The sequence below is a fragment of the Myotis myotis genome, unplaced genomic scaffold (genome assembly GCF_014108235.1).
Source record: "Myotis myotis isolate mMyoMyo1 unplaced genomic scaffold, mMyoMyo1.p scaffold_m19_p_9, whole genome shotgun sequence".
Taxonomy (NCBI): domain Eukaryota; kingdom Metazoa; phylum Chordata; class Mammalia; order Chiroptera; family Vespertilionidae; genus Myotis; species Myotis myotis.
Genome location: NW_023416401.1, coordinates 12450289 through 12465318, shown reverse-complemented (window position 1 = coordinate 12465318; position 15030 = coordinate 12450289). Strand labels below are relative to the sequence as shown.

General features: G+C 41.3%; 1 protein-coding gene across 5 annotated transcripts in view; it reads left to right on the top strand.

Moving 5' to 3' along the window:
- Window positions 1-15030, top strand: part of CUNH18orf25 (chromosome unknown C18orf25 homolog) — an 80349-nt gene that overhangs the window by 16388 nt on the left and 48931 nt on the right. The window lies entirely within an intron of this gene.

Below are 15030 nucleotides of genomic sequence, written 5' to 3'. Positions count from 1 at the left end.
ATTTAGTAGGTTCATTTAACTGTGATAAGTTCAATATGCAACTGGCTTCTGGCCTAGTTGGATCTAGGAACTCATTTGATAACTGAGCACTATTTTTCTCCCTTTGTGTACTGGCTCTTTACTGCTTTTTTTAAAAAATTCTCATCTGAGGATATGTCTTTATTGATTTTTGGTCCAGCAAAGTGGTTGAGTGTTGAACCAAGAGGTTACCACTGTTCAATTCCTGGTTAGAACACGTGCCTGGGTTGTGGGCTCGATCCCCAGTAGGGAGCGTGCAGGATCTATGATCCTCTCTCCTTGATGTTTCTATCTATCCTCCCTTTCTCTCTCTAAAGTCAATAGAAACTTTTTTTTTAAAGGTCTGTGTCTAGATTAATTTTTTTCCATGTGGCTGTTCAGTTGTCCTAGCACCATTTATTGAGGAGACTTTTTCCATTGAATTACTTTGGCTCTTTTGCCAGAGGTCACTTAACTATGGGTCTATTTCTGGGCTCTCTATATTCAGTTCCATTGATCTATGTATTTGTTCTTTGGCTGGAATTACACTGTCTTGATTACTGTAGCTTTATAAGTCTTGAAGTTGGATAGTGTCAGTCCTCCAACTTTCAATAGTTTGTTGACTATCCTGGGTCTTTTGCCTTTCTACATAAATGTAGGACCCATATTTCATTATCTATGAAATTCCTTGCTGGAATTTTGATTGGGAATACATTGAATTTATGGATCAAGTTGGGAAGAATTGCCATCTCAGCAATACTGAGTCTTTCAGTCCATGAACACAGAATATCTCCCCATTTATTTATATCATCTTGAAGGTTATGATGCCGCCATCTTGGTTCTCCCCTCATTAGTAGTCTTGGTGATTTTCAAAAGAATTGGTTTGTGATAAAGGTCAGAGTAATGATTACTTTTGAGGGGCAGTAATGAATGACCAGAGGTAGCAGGAGGGCTTTAGGATTTTGGAAATATTTTGTATCTGTGTGCTTACTAAATAGATAGGTGAATTAAAAAAAAAATCCATGAAGTTACACACTTCTTCTTTTTTTTTTTTTTTAAAGATGATTTTAGAGAGAGAGGAGGTGAGAGAAACAGCCATTTATTATTCCACTTATTTATGCATTCATTGGTTGATTTTTGTATGTGCTGTTACTAGGGAGTCAACTTTGGTGTATGGGGATGATGCTCTATCCAACTGAGCTACCAGGATAAGTTGCATACTTATGGTGTGTGTAGACTTTTCTGTGCTAATATTTAAATAAAACGTTTCTTAAAAAAGAAAAAAACTTAGAGGACAGAATCAATTTTGATTTAAAGAGCAGAGAACTTAGTACCCAAGTTCGTTTTACAGTGGCCTAACACCCACTTACTGGTACTTTTGAAAATTTGTGAGTATAGATTTTTCTTGGGGGGGGTGGCAGGAAGTGGGAAAGAATTTAAATATTGAAAATAAGCAGACTCATCTGAAAGGTAGAACTTTAGTGTGTTTCTTTTTTTTAGTATTTTTTTAAAAAAATATCTTTTATTGATTTTTTTTTAGAGAGGAAGGGAGAGGGATAGAGATTAGAAACATCCATGAGAGAGAAACATCGATCAGCTGCCTCCTGCATGCCCCCTACTGGGGATGTGCCCACAACCAAGGTACATGCCCTTGGCCGGAATCGAACCTGGGACCCTTGAGTCCGCAGGCCGATGCTCTATCCACTGAGCCGAACCGGTTAGGGCTAGTGTGTTTCTTGTGGACTGTTTTTATGTTGGATACTTCTGTTGGTCACAGATATAGACAGAATTTTTATTATCAATTTTAAGTAAAATAGACTATAGTAAACTTAATCTTTTGAAAATACTATGCCATAAATTGAATTTGAAATAATGTCCTCAAGGGAAGTTGGTATACATAAGCCCTATCACTTGTTATTTGAAGCTAGATTAGATAAAACAGGTATTCTATTTGGACCATCCTGAATTGCAAGGGAATAGACAGGATCACTTATAAGGTGTTTTTTTTGTTTTGTTTTGTTTTTAACTTAAATTTCCTTGACGAAGTGTTATAGCCTCTACTCTAGTGGGAAAAATCATTCTTGTTTTGTCAGTAAAATACTGACCCTCTCCGAAGTTGCTTTTTTGTCTATATATTAGATTAGAATATTGTTTTGTGCAAGAGAGCAAAGTAGGAATTCATGAATTTAATACTACACGTGGAGAATCAGTGTAAGTTAACTGGTTCATATATATCCTGTTTGAGGTATTAGCTCTTTGTATTTCTTAAGAGTTCTAGGGTCGTGATATGAAATAAACAGATGCAGGAGTGTTAGCAATTAGCAATTCCCATTTTACATGACTGTAGAGCAAAATCTTGCCTAGAAGCAATTTAATTTAATGGGCTGTGCTTGTGTCAGCTTGTGGTTTCAACGGAAAGTGCCTGTAGCAACATAAACTTGTAACAAAAAATGACTTCAGTTTGCATTTGTCACATCAGGAAGGACAATACAGTTTGTTTATTCATTCACGTTTGTGTCAGGGTAGTGGTGTTAAAGAATGGTTAATGATGGTTGTTGCTCTCAGGAGGTATAATTGGAAGTGGTAAAATTGAAAGGCAAGGCTTTCTTATGTTGAATGCTCAATGATTTTATACATTGCTATGTCAAAACCCTCAGGAGGGTTTCCTGTATGGTTGCTCTTAGATAAGATCCCATTAATTGTGGTCCTTTTTTACAGTTCTGAGTCTATAGGAAGTTATTAAACATCTGAGAATATATCTAAGAAGGAAGTCTTCTGTACGTGCTTTTTTAAAAAATAAATATTTTTATTGATTTCAGAGAGGGAGGGAGAGGGAGAGAGAGAAACATCGATAAGAGAGAATCATTGATTGGCTGCCTCCTTCACACCCCCCCACTGAAGATGGAGCCTGCAACATGGGCATGTGCCCTTGACTGGAATCGAACCTGGGACACTTCAGTCTGCAGGCCAATGCTCTATTCACTGAGCCACACCAGCTGAGGCTCTTCTGTGCACGCTTTCAATGGATATCTTTATATTTTTTTCCCCCTGCAAGATAAGATAATTCTTACCTACTATTTTATACAATAAAGCAACTCATTTGCTTTTTAAATTTTTTATTTTATTTTAAAGTCTTTTCTCTGTTCATTTGATGCTTTTTCCTCTGGATGAACTATTTTATTCAGCTACCATCTCTATTTTTATTGATAATATCCAAATCTGTATTTCAGTTTTATATGTCAATAACTATCCAAGGAATGATGCGTTTGATATATAATTTGTATGGGTTGAGTTGGTTGATAATGTTCAAGTATTCTATATTCTTGCTGATTTTCCCTCTAGTTTTATCTACTTAGAATGAGGAATTGAAATATATTAGTGTTGATTAGCTCTGTCCTTTTTATTCTGTTAGTTTTTGGTTCATGTATTGTGAACCTGTTAAGTGCATATATTTTTATATGTATACATGTATAATTATTATATTTTCTTATATATTAAATCTTGTATCATTATGAAGCGTCCGTCTTTGTATCTAGTAATATTGTCTGATGTTGATATAGACATTTCTGCTCTACCATAGTTGCTCTTTCCGTAGTATGTTTTTCCATTATTTCAGTCTAGTGTATCTTTTTTTGTTGTTTGCTTATTTATTATTTAATTTTTTTATCTAGTATATCTTTGAATTTAAGTTATGTCTGTTGTAGAATTGGATCTTATTTATGTAGCCTGACGATCTCTCCCTTTTGATTGGAGTGTTTAGGCTACTCATATTTATGTAATTATTACGAAGGTTGGATTTACATTGCCATTTTGCTATTTATTTTTCTAATCTCTCTTTAAATCTAATGTCTCTTTTTTTAAAAAAAAAGATGTTTGTATTGAGGTTTTTTTTTCTCTGAAAAGATGCTTATATTAGTTTCCTAGGGCTTCTGTTACAGAGGACCGTATACTGGGAGGCTTAAAAACAATAAAAATGCATTGTCTTACAATTCTGGAGGCCAGCACTCCAAAATAAATGTGTTGGCAGGGCCATACTCCCTCTGAAGGCACTAGTTTGTTCCATGCCTCTCTCCTAACTTCTGGTAGCCTCAAGTATTCATTGGCTTATAGATACACTGGAGGCCTGAAGCACAAAATTTGTGTAAGGGGCTTGGTCCTCGCAGCCCTTGAAGCCCCAGCTTCGTCCAGAAGGAAGGTCATTCGGCTATTCAGTCTAATTAGCATATTAAGCTTTTATTATTATAGACTAGAGGCCCGGTGCACAAAAATTTGTGCACTCGGGGTTGAGGGGGTTGTCCCTCAGCCCGGCCTGTGCCCTCTCGCAGTCTGGGACTCCTCAGGGGATGACCACCTGCTGGCTTAGGCCTGCTCCCCGGGGGTTTGGGCCTAAGATGGCAATCAGACATCCCTCTGGCAGCCCGGCAGCCCTCGGGGGATGTCCACTTGCCAGCGGGGAGCAGGCCTAAACTGCAGTTGGACATCCTTAGCGCTGCTGAGGAGGCAGGAGAGGCTCCCACCACCACCGCTGTACTGGCAGCCATCAGCCTGGCTTGTGGCTGAGCAGAGCTCCCTCCTCCCATGTGAGAGTGCCCTGACCACCAGAGGGCAGCTCCTGCATTGAGCGTCTGCCCCCTGGTGGTCAGTATGTGTCATAGTGACCAGTCATTCCCAGTCTTTCTGCTGTTAGGGTCAGTTTGCAAATTACCCTTTTACTGTATAGGATAGAGGCCTGGTGCATGGGTGGGGGCGGGCTGGTTTGCCCTGGAGGGTGTCCTGGATCAGGGTGGGGGTCCCGCTTGGGTGCCTGGCCAGCCTGGATGAGGGGATGATGGCTGTTTGCAGCTGTTCACACCCCCTTCAGGGTGGGGGTCCCCACTGGGGTGCCTGGCTAGTCTGGGTGAGGGGCTGAGGGCCATTTTCAGGCTGGCGGGCGACTGAAGCTCCCAACCTCTCCTTTTTTTCTTTTTTTTTTTTTTTTTTTATTCATTCTGGGATTTATTTACCTTCTATGGCTGTCACTGGAGCTGAGAGCCAGCTTTAGCTCTGAGGCTCGGCTCCAGCTCTGAGACCTTGGCTGCTGAAAGCAGGTATCTGGGCTTTGTTTAGCTTCTATAATTGGAGCACTGTTGCAACTCCAGCTCTGAGGCCCAGCTGGCTGAAAGCAGGTTTCTGGGGATTGTTTAGCTTCTATAATTGCAACATAGTTGCTTAGAGTGCAGCTCAGAGCTGGGTGGCGGCAGGTGGGGAACCTTGGCTTCCTCCATCACTGGAGCAAGCAAGCCTCCTGTTCACTTCAGCTGCCTGGCTGCCGGCCACCATTTTGGTTGGCAGTTAATTTGCATATCGCCCTGATAAGCCAATGGGAAGCGTGTCGGAGGTATGGTAAATTACCATGTTTGTCTTATATTAGATAGGACTAGAGGCCCGGTGCACAAAAATTCGTGCACTCGGGGGGTGCGGGGACGTCCCTCAGCCCGTCCTGTGCCCTGTCGCAGTCCAGGACTCCTCGGAGGATGTCCACTTGCCAGCTTAGGCCTGTTCCCCGGGGGATCAGACAGTCAGACATCCCTCGGGCAGCCCAGGAGCCCCCGGGATATGTCTGACTGACAGCTTAGGCCGGCTCCCCAGCCTAAGCTGCAGTTGTACATGCTTAGCACTGCTGAGGAGGCGGGAGAGTCTCCTGCCACTGCTGCTGTACTCGCAGCCATCAGCCCGGCTTGTGACTGAATGGAGCTCCCCCTGTGGGAGTGCACTGACCACCAGGGGACAGCTCCTGCGTTGAGCGTCTGCCCCATGGTGGTCAGTGCGCGTCATTGCGACCGGTTGTTCCCAGTCATTCCGCTGTTAGGGTCAATTTGCATATTACCCTTTTATCATATAGGATATCACTCCAACCTGTGTCCTCACATGACATTCTCCTTATGTTTCTTCACATTGTCTTCCTTCTGTACATGTCTGTTTGTTTTTATTGAGTTTAGAGAGAGAAAGCACAAGGGAGGGGGAGGGAGAGGGAGATGGAGTGAGAGAGAAAGACAGACCTTGATGAGAGAGAAACATTGAATGACTGCCTCCTGCATTCCCTCACTGGGGATTGAGTCCACACCCAGTGTTTGTGCCTTGACCAAGAATAGAACTGGCAGTCTTTCTGTGCATGGGATGAAGCTCAATCTGCTGAGCCACACCAGTCAGGGCATCTAATGTCTCTTTTTTGTTTTTCCTACATATCTTCTTTACTGTCTTTGGGGTGGAGGGTTAAATGATATTTTTGAGTTATTTTCTTTCTTTTTTTTTTTTTAAATATATTTTATCGATTTTCCAGAGAGGAAGGGAAAGAGATAGAGAGAGTTAGAAACATCGATGAGAGAGAAACATCGATCAGCTGCCTCTTGCACATCCCCCACCAGGGACCTGCCCGCAACCCAGGCACATGCCCCTGACCGGAATCGAACCCGGGACCCCCCATTCCGCAGGCCGACACTCTATCCACTGAGCCAAACCGGTTTCGGCTGAGTTATTTTCTTAGTGGTTGCTTTAGGGATTGCATCTGTACCTTTAGTTATCACAGTCTTCTTCAAATTAATACTTAATTCCAATAAAATATGGAAACATTGCACCAGTATGGGAGAACTTGACCTCCTTTTATGCTGTTATTTTAATACTATAGGCCCAGTGCATGAATTCATACATGGGTGGGGTCCCTCGGCTTGACCGGCGATCAGGGCCGTCTTGCCCAGTCCATTGCAATAGGGGCCGGCTAGCTGGGGGGAGGGACTGCGGGAGGTTGGCCAGCCTTGGGAGGTTGGCTGTGAGAACACACTGACCACCAGGGGGCAGCTCCTGCATTGAGCGTCTGCCCCCTGGTGGTCAGTGAGTGTCATAGCAACCCGTCAACCTGTCGTTCGGCCGGCTGGTCATAATGGTCGCTTAGGCTTTTATGTATATAGAAGGCTTTTTTATATATATAGATATGTAACATCTATGTATATTATAAACCTAGCAATACAGCGTTATACATATTGCTTTGTACAAAGCTTTTAAAAAGATAAGAAAAATATTTTTTGTAGAGTCTTTATGTTAATGTACACATTTACCACTTTTTGTTACTGCAGTTGTTTTTATGAATTTGAGTCACAGTATGGTGTCATTTTCTTTCAGCTTAAATAGTTTTTCTTTTATTAATTCTTCTAAAGCAGGTCTGCTACCAATGAAATCTGTTAGTCTTTGTTTAGCTGGGAATTTTCTTTGTTGTTTTCCCCTCCTTCATTTTGAAAGAGTAGTTTTGTTGGATATAGAATTCTTAGTTGATAGTCACTCCCCTTCTCCTCTGGCCTGAAGAAGGATGGGTAAATGATTTCTTGTTCCTCATTGCCACCTTTCAGATAATTTTTCTCTTTCATTTTTCCCCATATTGCTGTCTTCTTTTTACCACTGACCCCTTTGTATTGTGATTTTTGTTCCTTGTTTAGTGTTATTTTGTCCATATTACTTTTAAATCTGTGTAACTTTAATATACACATAGATAATCCTTCTGACACTGTCCATTCATTCTGTGAACTTTCCCATAATGATTTTACTTTCCACCCTACCTTAGCCAAAGTACTTCCATAGTCATACTTTAACCAATACTTCTCGAACTATCTGTTGTGAAGGAGCAGTATATTTATTTTTAATCCATTATTATTATTTTTTTTTATATTTTATTGATTTTTTACAGAGAGGAAGGGAGAGAGATAGAGAGTTAGAAACATCGATGAGAGAGAAACATCGATCAGCTGCCTCCTGCACATCTCCTACTGGGGATGTGCCCGCAACCCAGGTACATGCCCTTGACCGGAATCGAACCTGGGACCTTTCAGTCCGCAGGTCGACGCTCTATCCACTGAGCCAAACCGGTTTCGGCTTAATCCATTATTAGTAGTTTTTTTTTAAAGTACAGTCAAAATCAATTACTAGAAAATTGAAATGCTCTTTGGTTGTCATGACAATACTAAATGGCTGTAAATTTCTAACTTTACTCTAATTTTTACACTTTCATTGCAGACAGTCAGTTATTCAGGGCACCACTTCAACACTATTTTGAGATCTTGCTAGTTACCAATAACTGCAACCCTTCTCGTCTCAATTTCATTCACTGTGCTCTTGGATTTCCACCTTCATCTTTCTAGCTCACTCTATAGTACCCTGACTGCACTGGATTTTCTGTTTCATTGTTCCTACCACAGCTTTCACAGACTTGTACCTTCTTGATATGATCATTAAAATCATTTCCTTTTCACACACATTTCCTTGCTTCTTTCTTGCTTTGTTTTACTAGCTTGGCAAAACTACAGTTCTGGTTAAATCCAGTTTCTACCTCCTCTGCCCTTGGATTTACACAGCTGAACTTGAAAGAAGAGAAAAACACCCATGGTTACCAGTCTCACTCTTAAGTTCATGACTACAACCCTTAATATGGGGGCTTGTATTATTTGGAAATAACATACTTCCAGTTTCTTTATTTTCTCACTACTGTTTCACACCTGGTCCTCTGATCAGCCTCAACACCACCTCATTTATCTTCTCTTTTAACTGGTGATCTTGCTGTCTACTGCCACAGAAAAAAGCTCCTACAGAGTCCCATTAGGCTTGTCATCATTAGGCATGCAAGATTAGAATGACACCTTTTGTCTTTATAATAATTTTTGCCTTAAGGTATGTTTTTGCCTGTTAATCATTGTGTTAAATCAGCTGGGGTGGGGGGTTAGTTATATAAATTTCTTTTAAAACTTTTTATGTCCTTATGTGTGTGGGATGGGCATTAAACAGTTACTTAACTACAGTTATGCAAAGTGTTTTGAAGGAAAGTAGTTGTGTAAAATGTTTATTATGGGGATTTTATTAGTCTGTAAAGTACCAAAGGCTGCCCCAAGGAAGTAATATTTATTCTGATATTTGTAATGAGTACTGGCAAGAAAGCAGGCACAAATATAATTGTGAAAGATCAGAGATCTGAAAAAACTATTTATGTGACATTCTTTGTAGCTGGAGAGAGGTAGGGTGCGAGTGGGCCTAGGTGAAAGTGGAGAAGTGGCAGAGATTTTGAGCAGGGGAGAGCAATCTCTTCTCTCCTCCCGCAGCCCCTTTAGTTTGCGAAATGGTCCATTTGTAGTTTGGAAATTGAGTATCGTGATTTGTTCTTTTTTGTCTGTGTTTTATTCTCTGTCAGATTTTCTGTGACAAATGTTCCACTTTTCACAAACTCCCAAACCTGCCTTCTGTTTCACCTTGTATTAAGCTTTGTTGACCAAGAATGAGGTTTGACATGAAACAACCTCCCTCCAGATTTTCACAGTAGCCTCTTTCAGCCTTATACTTCCCACTTCCCTGTCTCCTCAGAGTAGAGCAGTATATTCCTTTCTTTCTGTGATTTAACTCTTCTACCTGTCCTCATCTTAGTTTTTTAAATCAAGTACAAGGACTGGAAAAAACAACAACTCTATTTTGATTGTCCAGAATTAGCTGGTTTTAAAAATTATTGCATGTAACCCTTTTTAAGATACAGCTCAAGTTGCCTTTAACTACTTTCTGCTTGGTCATCCCCATCTTAATCTTATATGGTATTTAAAAAATACTTTCTATTTATGTGTAATTTAAAAAAAATGCTTTTTCATATTAACATGTCACATTTACCTTGTGAAAATATTGTTCTGCCTGCTGTAAGGAGAACAGGTCATACCAAGACGATACAGAGACACAGGAGATGATTGTCAGTCATACTACTGGAAAATAAATGGCAGAGGTTGTGCTCAGAGTGATTGACAATGGAGATGAATTATAGTGGACAGGCTAGAAATTTAAGGAGGTGGGATTAATAGAAATTAGTGAGTGATGGGATACAGTGAGTAAAGCAGAAAGCATTATCAAAAATAATGGTTGGGTTTTTGACAAGAGCAATTGAGATAATAGTGGTGCTATTTACTGAGCTACAGAGGCTTTAGATGACTAATTTGGTTTTGGACATGAGATTGTGGTGCTCTTGTGAAATGGAGATGTCAGGTTTGGTGGACTTGTACAGAGCTCAGAGAAGGCCTGAAATGGAGTAACAAATTACTAATATAGGGATGGTATTGGAAACTAGGTGTAGAAGAGGTCACTTGAGTGGGTGAGTAAAGGACCTAGCACTAGGACTAACTACTGAGATTTGGTAGAGGAAATTAAGCCTATAAAGTAGGCTGAGAAGGTATAGCAAGAAGAGTAGGAGACCTGGGAGACAAAGAAAGACAGTTTAAGGAGAGGGAGTGGGTTAGGCATAGGATAGGTGGGCAAACTTTTTGACTCGAGGGCCACAATGGGTTCTTAAACTGGCCCAGAGGGCCGGAACAAAAGCATGGATGGAGTGTTTGTGTGAACTAATATAAATTCAAAGTAAACATCATTATATAAAAGGGTACGGTCTTTTATTTCAATAGTTTTATTCATTTCAAATGGGCCGGATCCGGCCCGCGGGCTGTAGTTTGCCCACGGCTGGTTAGATAGGATGAGGGCCAAACTGTTTGTTGGATTTAGAGATATGGGGGTTTTTAATGACCCTGGCAAGAACTGTTCTACTAGTTTTATAGAAGAAGATATCAGATGGGACTGGGTTGGAGCGGGAATGTGAGAGGTAAACAAATAGGAGGGTGTTTAGACAGCTCTCTTAATAAGGGCTTTGAAAGAAGAGTGGTACCTGAAGGATGCAATAAGAGGTTGAGAAGATATGCAGAGGAGGATTTTAAAAAATGAAAGAACAGATGAATGGATGGATGGATATCTAGTTGAGTGTGAGATGTTGATGAATGCCAAGGAATAATCACTAATGTAGGGTTCTAGGGAAGTGAGAGGGGGATGATAATATAACTAGAGGCCCAGTGCACAACATTTGTGCACTGGGTGTATATGTGTATATGTGTGTGTGTGTGTGTGTGTGTGTGTGTGTGTGTGTGTGTGTGTTTGTGTCCCTTAGCCCTGCCTGCACCCTTTCACAATCCAGGACCCCTCGCTCCTTATTACCCACCTGCTCACTGCTCCTTGCCTCTCGGCTCACTGCTCCTTAGCACTGCCATGGAGGCGGGAGAGGCTCCCACCACTGCTGCTGCGCTCACCAGTCATGAGCCTGGCTTCTGGCTGAGTGGCTCTGCCCCTGTGGGAGTGCACTGACCACCAGGAGGCAGCTCCGGTATTGAGCGTCTGCCCCCTGGTGGTCAGTGTGTGTCATAACGACCGGTTCCACCGTTTGGTTGATTTGCATATTAGCCTTTTATTATATAGGATTAGTGGTGATGCAAATATGCTTATGAAATAGGCTACACATTGGGTTGTTTTAAATTAATCAAAACATCATAGACACTAGGGACATTTATTTTCATGAACTAATTAAGGAAACTTCCTTCAAATGCCTATTTTATCAGTAGCTCAGATGAGGACCATGAAAAACAAACAAACAAAAAACCCAGGTGTAGCCCAGCTGGTGGCTCAGTGGTTGAGCATTGACCTAGGAACCAGTAGGTCGCGGTTCAATTCCCGGTCAGGGCACATGCCGGGGTTGTGGGTTTGATCCCCAGTGTGGGGCATGCAGGAGGCAACCGATCCATGATTCTTATCATTGATGTTTCTATCTCTCCCTTCCTCTCTGAAATTAATAAAAGTACATTAAAAACAAAAACAACCCAAGTGTATAGAAAATTTGTGTTTATACTAAGCAAAAAGTAGGCTTGGCATGTTAGATTAATAAAAGGTTTTTTAGATATTTTCTAGTTGCTGTCTACTATATATTTTAACTGTCATGTAACCTGGAGTCAAATGATGGAGATGTCTTTTTACTGATTAATTTGAGAGAGAGACAGACAGACAGACACATTGATTTGTTGTTCCACTTAGTTATGCATTCTTTGGTTGATTCTTTTTTTTTTTTTTTTTTTTTTTTCTGATTTATTTATTTATTTTTTAAATTAAATCTTTATTGTTCAGATTATTACATTTGTTCCTCTTTTTTCCACCCATAACTCCCCTCCTCCCAGTTCCCGCCCCACCCTCCGCCCTCACTCCCCACCCACTGTCCTCATCCATAGGTGCACGATTTTTGTCCAGTCTCTTCCCGCATCTCCCACACCCCTTTCCCCCCCAAGAATGGTCAGTCCATTCCCTTTCTATGTCCCTGATTCTATTATAATCACCAGTTCATTCTGTTCATCAGATTATTTATTCACTTGATTCTTAGATTCACTTGTTGATAGATGCATGTTTGTTGTTCATAATTTGTATCTTTACCTTTTTCTTCCTCTTCCTCTTCTTAAAGGATACCTTTCAGCATTTCATATAATCCTGGTTTGGTGGTGATGAACTCCTTTAGCTTTTCCTTATCTGTGAAGCTCTTTATCTGACCTTCAATTCTGAATGATAGCTTTGCTGGATAAAGTAATCTTGGTTGTAGGTTCTTGGTATTCATCACTTTGAATATTTCTTGCCACTCCCTTCTGGCCTGCATGGTTTCTGTTGAGAAATCAGCTGACAGTCCTATGGGTATTCCCTTGTAGGTAACTGAGTTTCTTTCTCTTGCTGCTCTTAAGAGTCTCTCTTTGTCTTTTGCTCTTGGCATTTTAATTATGGTGTGTCTTGGTGTGGTCCTCTTTGGATTCCTTTTGTTTGGGGTTCTCCGCGCTTCTTGGACCTGTAAGTCCATTTCTTTCACCAGGTGGGGGAAGTTTTCTGTCATTATTTCTTCAAAAAGGTTTTCAATATCTTGCTCTCTCTCATCTTCTGGCACCCCTATCATTCTGATGTTGGTACGCTTGAAGCTGTCCCAGAGGCTCCTTACACTATCCTTGCATTTTTGGATTCTTTTTTCATTTTGCTTTTCCGGTTGGGTGTTTTTTGCTTCCTCGCATTTCAAATCATTGACTTGATTCTTGCGCTTCTCTGGTCTGCTGTTGGGAGTCTGTATAATATTCTTTATTTCAGTCCGTGTATGCTTAATTTCTAGTTGGTTCCCCAATATAAGATCGAGGGTCTCATTAGTTTTCTTGTAGATCTCATTAAGTTTATCGGCGGCTTCTAAACAGTTCTTGAGAGACCTTAAAAGTGTGGTTCTGAACTCTATATCTTCCATTGACAATTTTGTCCTGTTTCTTTGTCTCCGCATTTTGTTATGCTTCCTTGGTGCACCCCCTAGTGGTCTTTGTTCGCAGTCTTATAGTTAAATCTTGATTGTTGTAGCTAATACCAGGGAGGGTTTGACCTCCAGGCCAAGTGGCTGTGAGAATCAGCTGTGTCTGCAGTGAGAGAACTTCTGTCCTCTAGGGAGGTGCTAATCTAGCCTTTGCCTGAAGCTATCCGGCAAATGCCTCTATGCAGGGCTTGGGCGGGGCGGATTGCACAGGATCAACAGGGTGGGCCGGAGAGAGCAGTTATGGCGGCTCTCATTCCTGTCCCCAGGGGCTCTGCCTCTCTGAGTCCTAGCACCCGCTGCAAACCTCGGAGAGAAAGCTGCACTCGCTCTGACTGAAGCCGGACAGTCCCGCTTCTCCCGTTTGAGTCTGGGTCCCTAAAGACTCGCCTGTATCTGGAGCTCAGAGTCTGCGACTCCCTCCCGATTGAAAACGCCTACCGCGCCCTCCGCCGCCAGCCTGCTCCGCGCACTCCGCACCTCAGAATTTGACTTCAGCACTGTGCCTCCTCTGAGTGTCCGTATGCGTTTCTCTTTCCTCCTAGTTGTAGGACTTCCACTCAGCCAGCGTTCCTGTGGTTCTGGGTGATGTATGTTCCGTTTTTTAGTTTCACTTTTGAAGTAGTTGTTCAAGGCAGCAAACTCCAGCGTTAACCTATGCCGCCATCTTGGTTCTCTCTGGTTGATTCTTGTATTTGCCCTGACTAGGGATGGACCCTGCAACCTTGGCATAATGGGACGATGCTTCTAACCAACTGAACTACCCGGCCAGGGCTGATGATGTTTCATTGCACCTGACTAGCATACCATCTAGCTTAATATTTTGTCTGTGACCTATGGGACATTATGATAATTGCCTTCTTTAACATCACATATTACAGGGTGAGGTATTTACAGTGGGACCTTGACTAATGAGTTTAATTCATTCTGTGATGGAGCTCATAACTCAAATTACTTGTATGTCAAATCTTAAAGTGAACGAGTGAGACACGTGATACTGGGCTGATGTTCTGGCGTTCACTGTGACGTTCGCTGCGCCAACTAGCGGTGGGGTATCTGAAGCTGGCTCGTAACCTGAATTTTAGCTCGCAACTCAAAGCAAAAAATCGGCTGAGAGACGGCTCGTATCTCGAAAAACTCGTTAGTCGGGACACTCGTAAGTCAAGGCCCCACTGTACTTGCTTTGCACATTTTTAGCATCCTCTTAAAAACTGTCAGTTAATGAAGTTTACACTGTATAGGTTCCAACTCTGGTGGCTAAAGATTATGTCCTGTTTCTCCATGATTAAGTGGAATTGTAGCACACACAGTGAATAGGGTAAGAATGTTAGGTTCTAAAGTTAGCATATAAGGTGGAAAATGTGTGTAGGGTATTTTCTCTTAAACTCTTTAAATCATTCTTGGAATAGAGTGCATTAGGTTTTCTGGGTTCACAAAGTAGTTAAATAAAACATGTTTAAACACTAAACTCATATTCAGCATGATAGTACTGTGGGAACTAGGAGTACTGAAGAAAAGCAGAGTCAGGCCTTTCATCTTAATGCCCTCTAGAGCAACTTCTGTTGGGAGGAATGGCAGACAGGGTTCAATGCATATAATTACTTTGCGCATTTGCCAAATGCACCTAGTTGAAGGTTTTTTTTGTGTGTGTGTGTTTTTTTTAATATAAGGGTACATTGAATGCTACTCTACTGTAATTTCCCCTTTGCCTTTCTTTGATGATTTGAGTGTTAAAGTAATCATTTCATTTAACTTGTTCTAGACCAGTTTTTAAGCATTCTTTTTCATTTGTATTAAACCCAAAATGTACATATTAACTATATCATAATTTTGAGAATCTCTTTCTTTTTTTT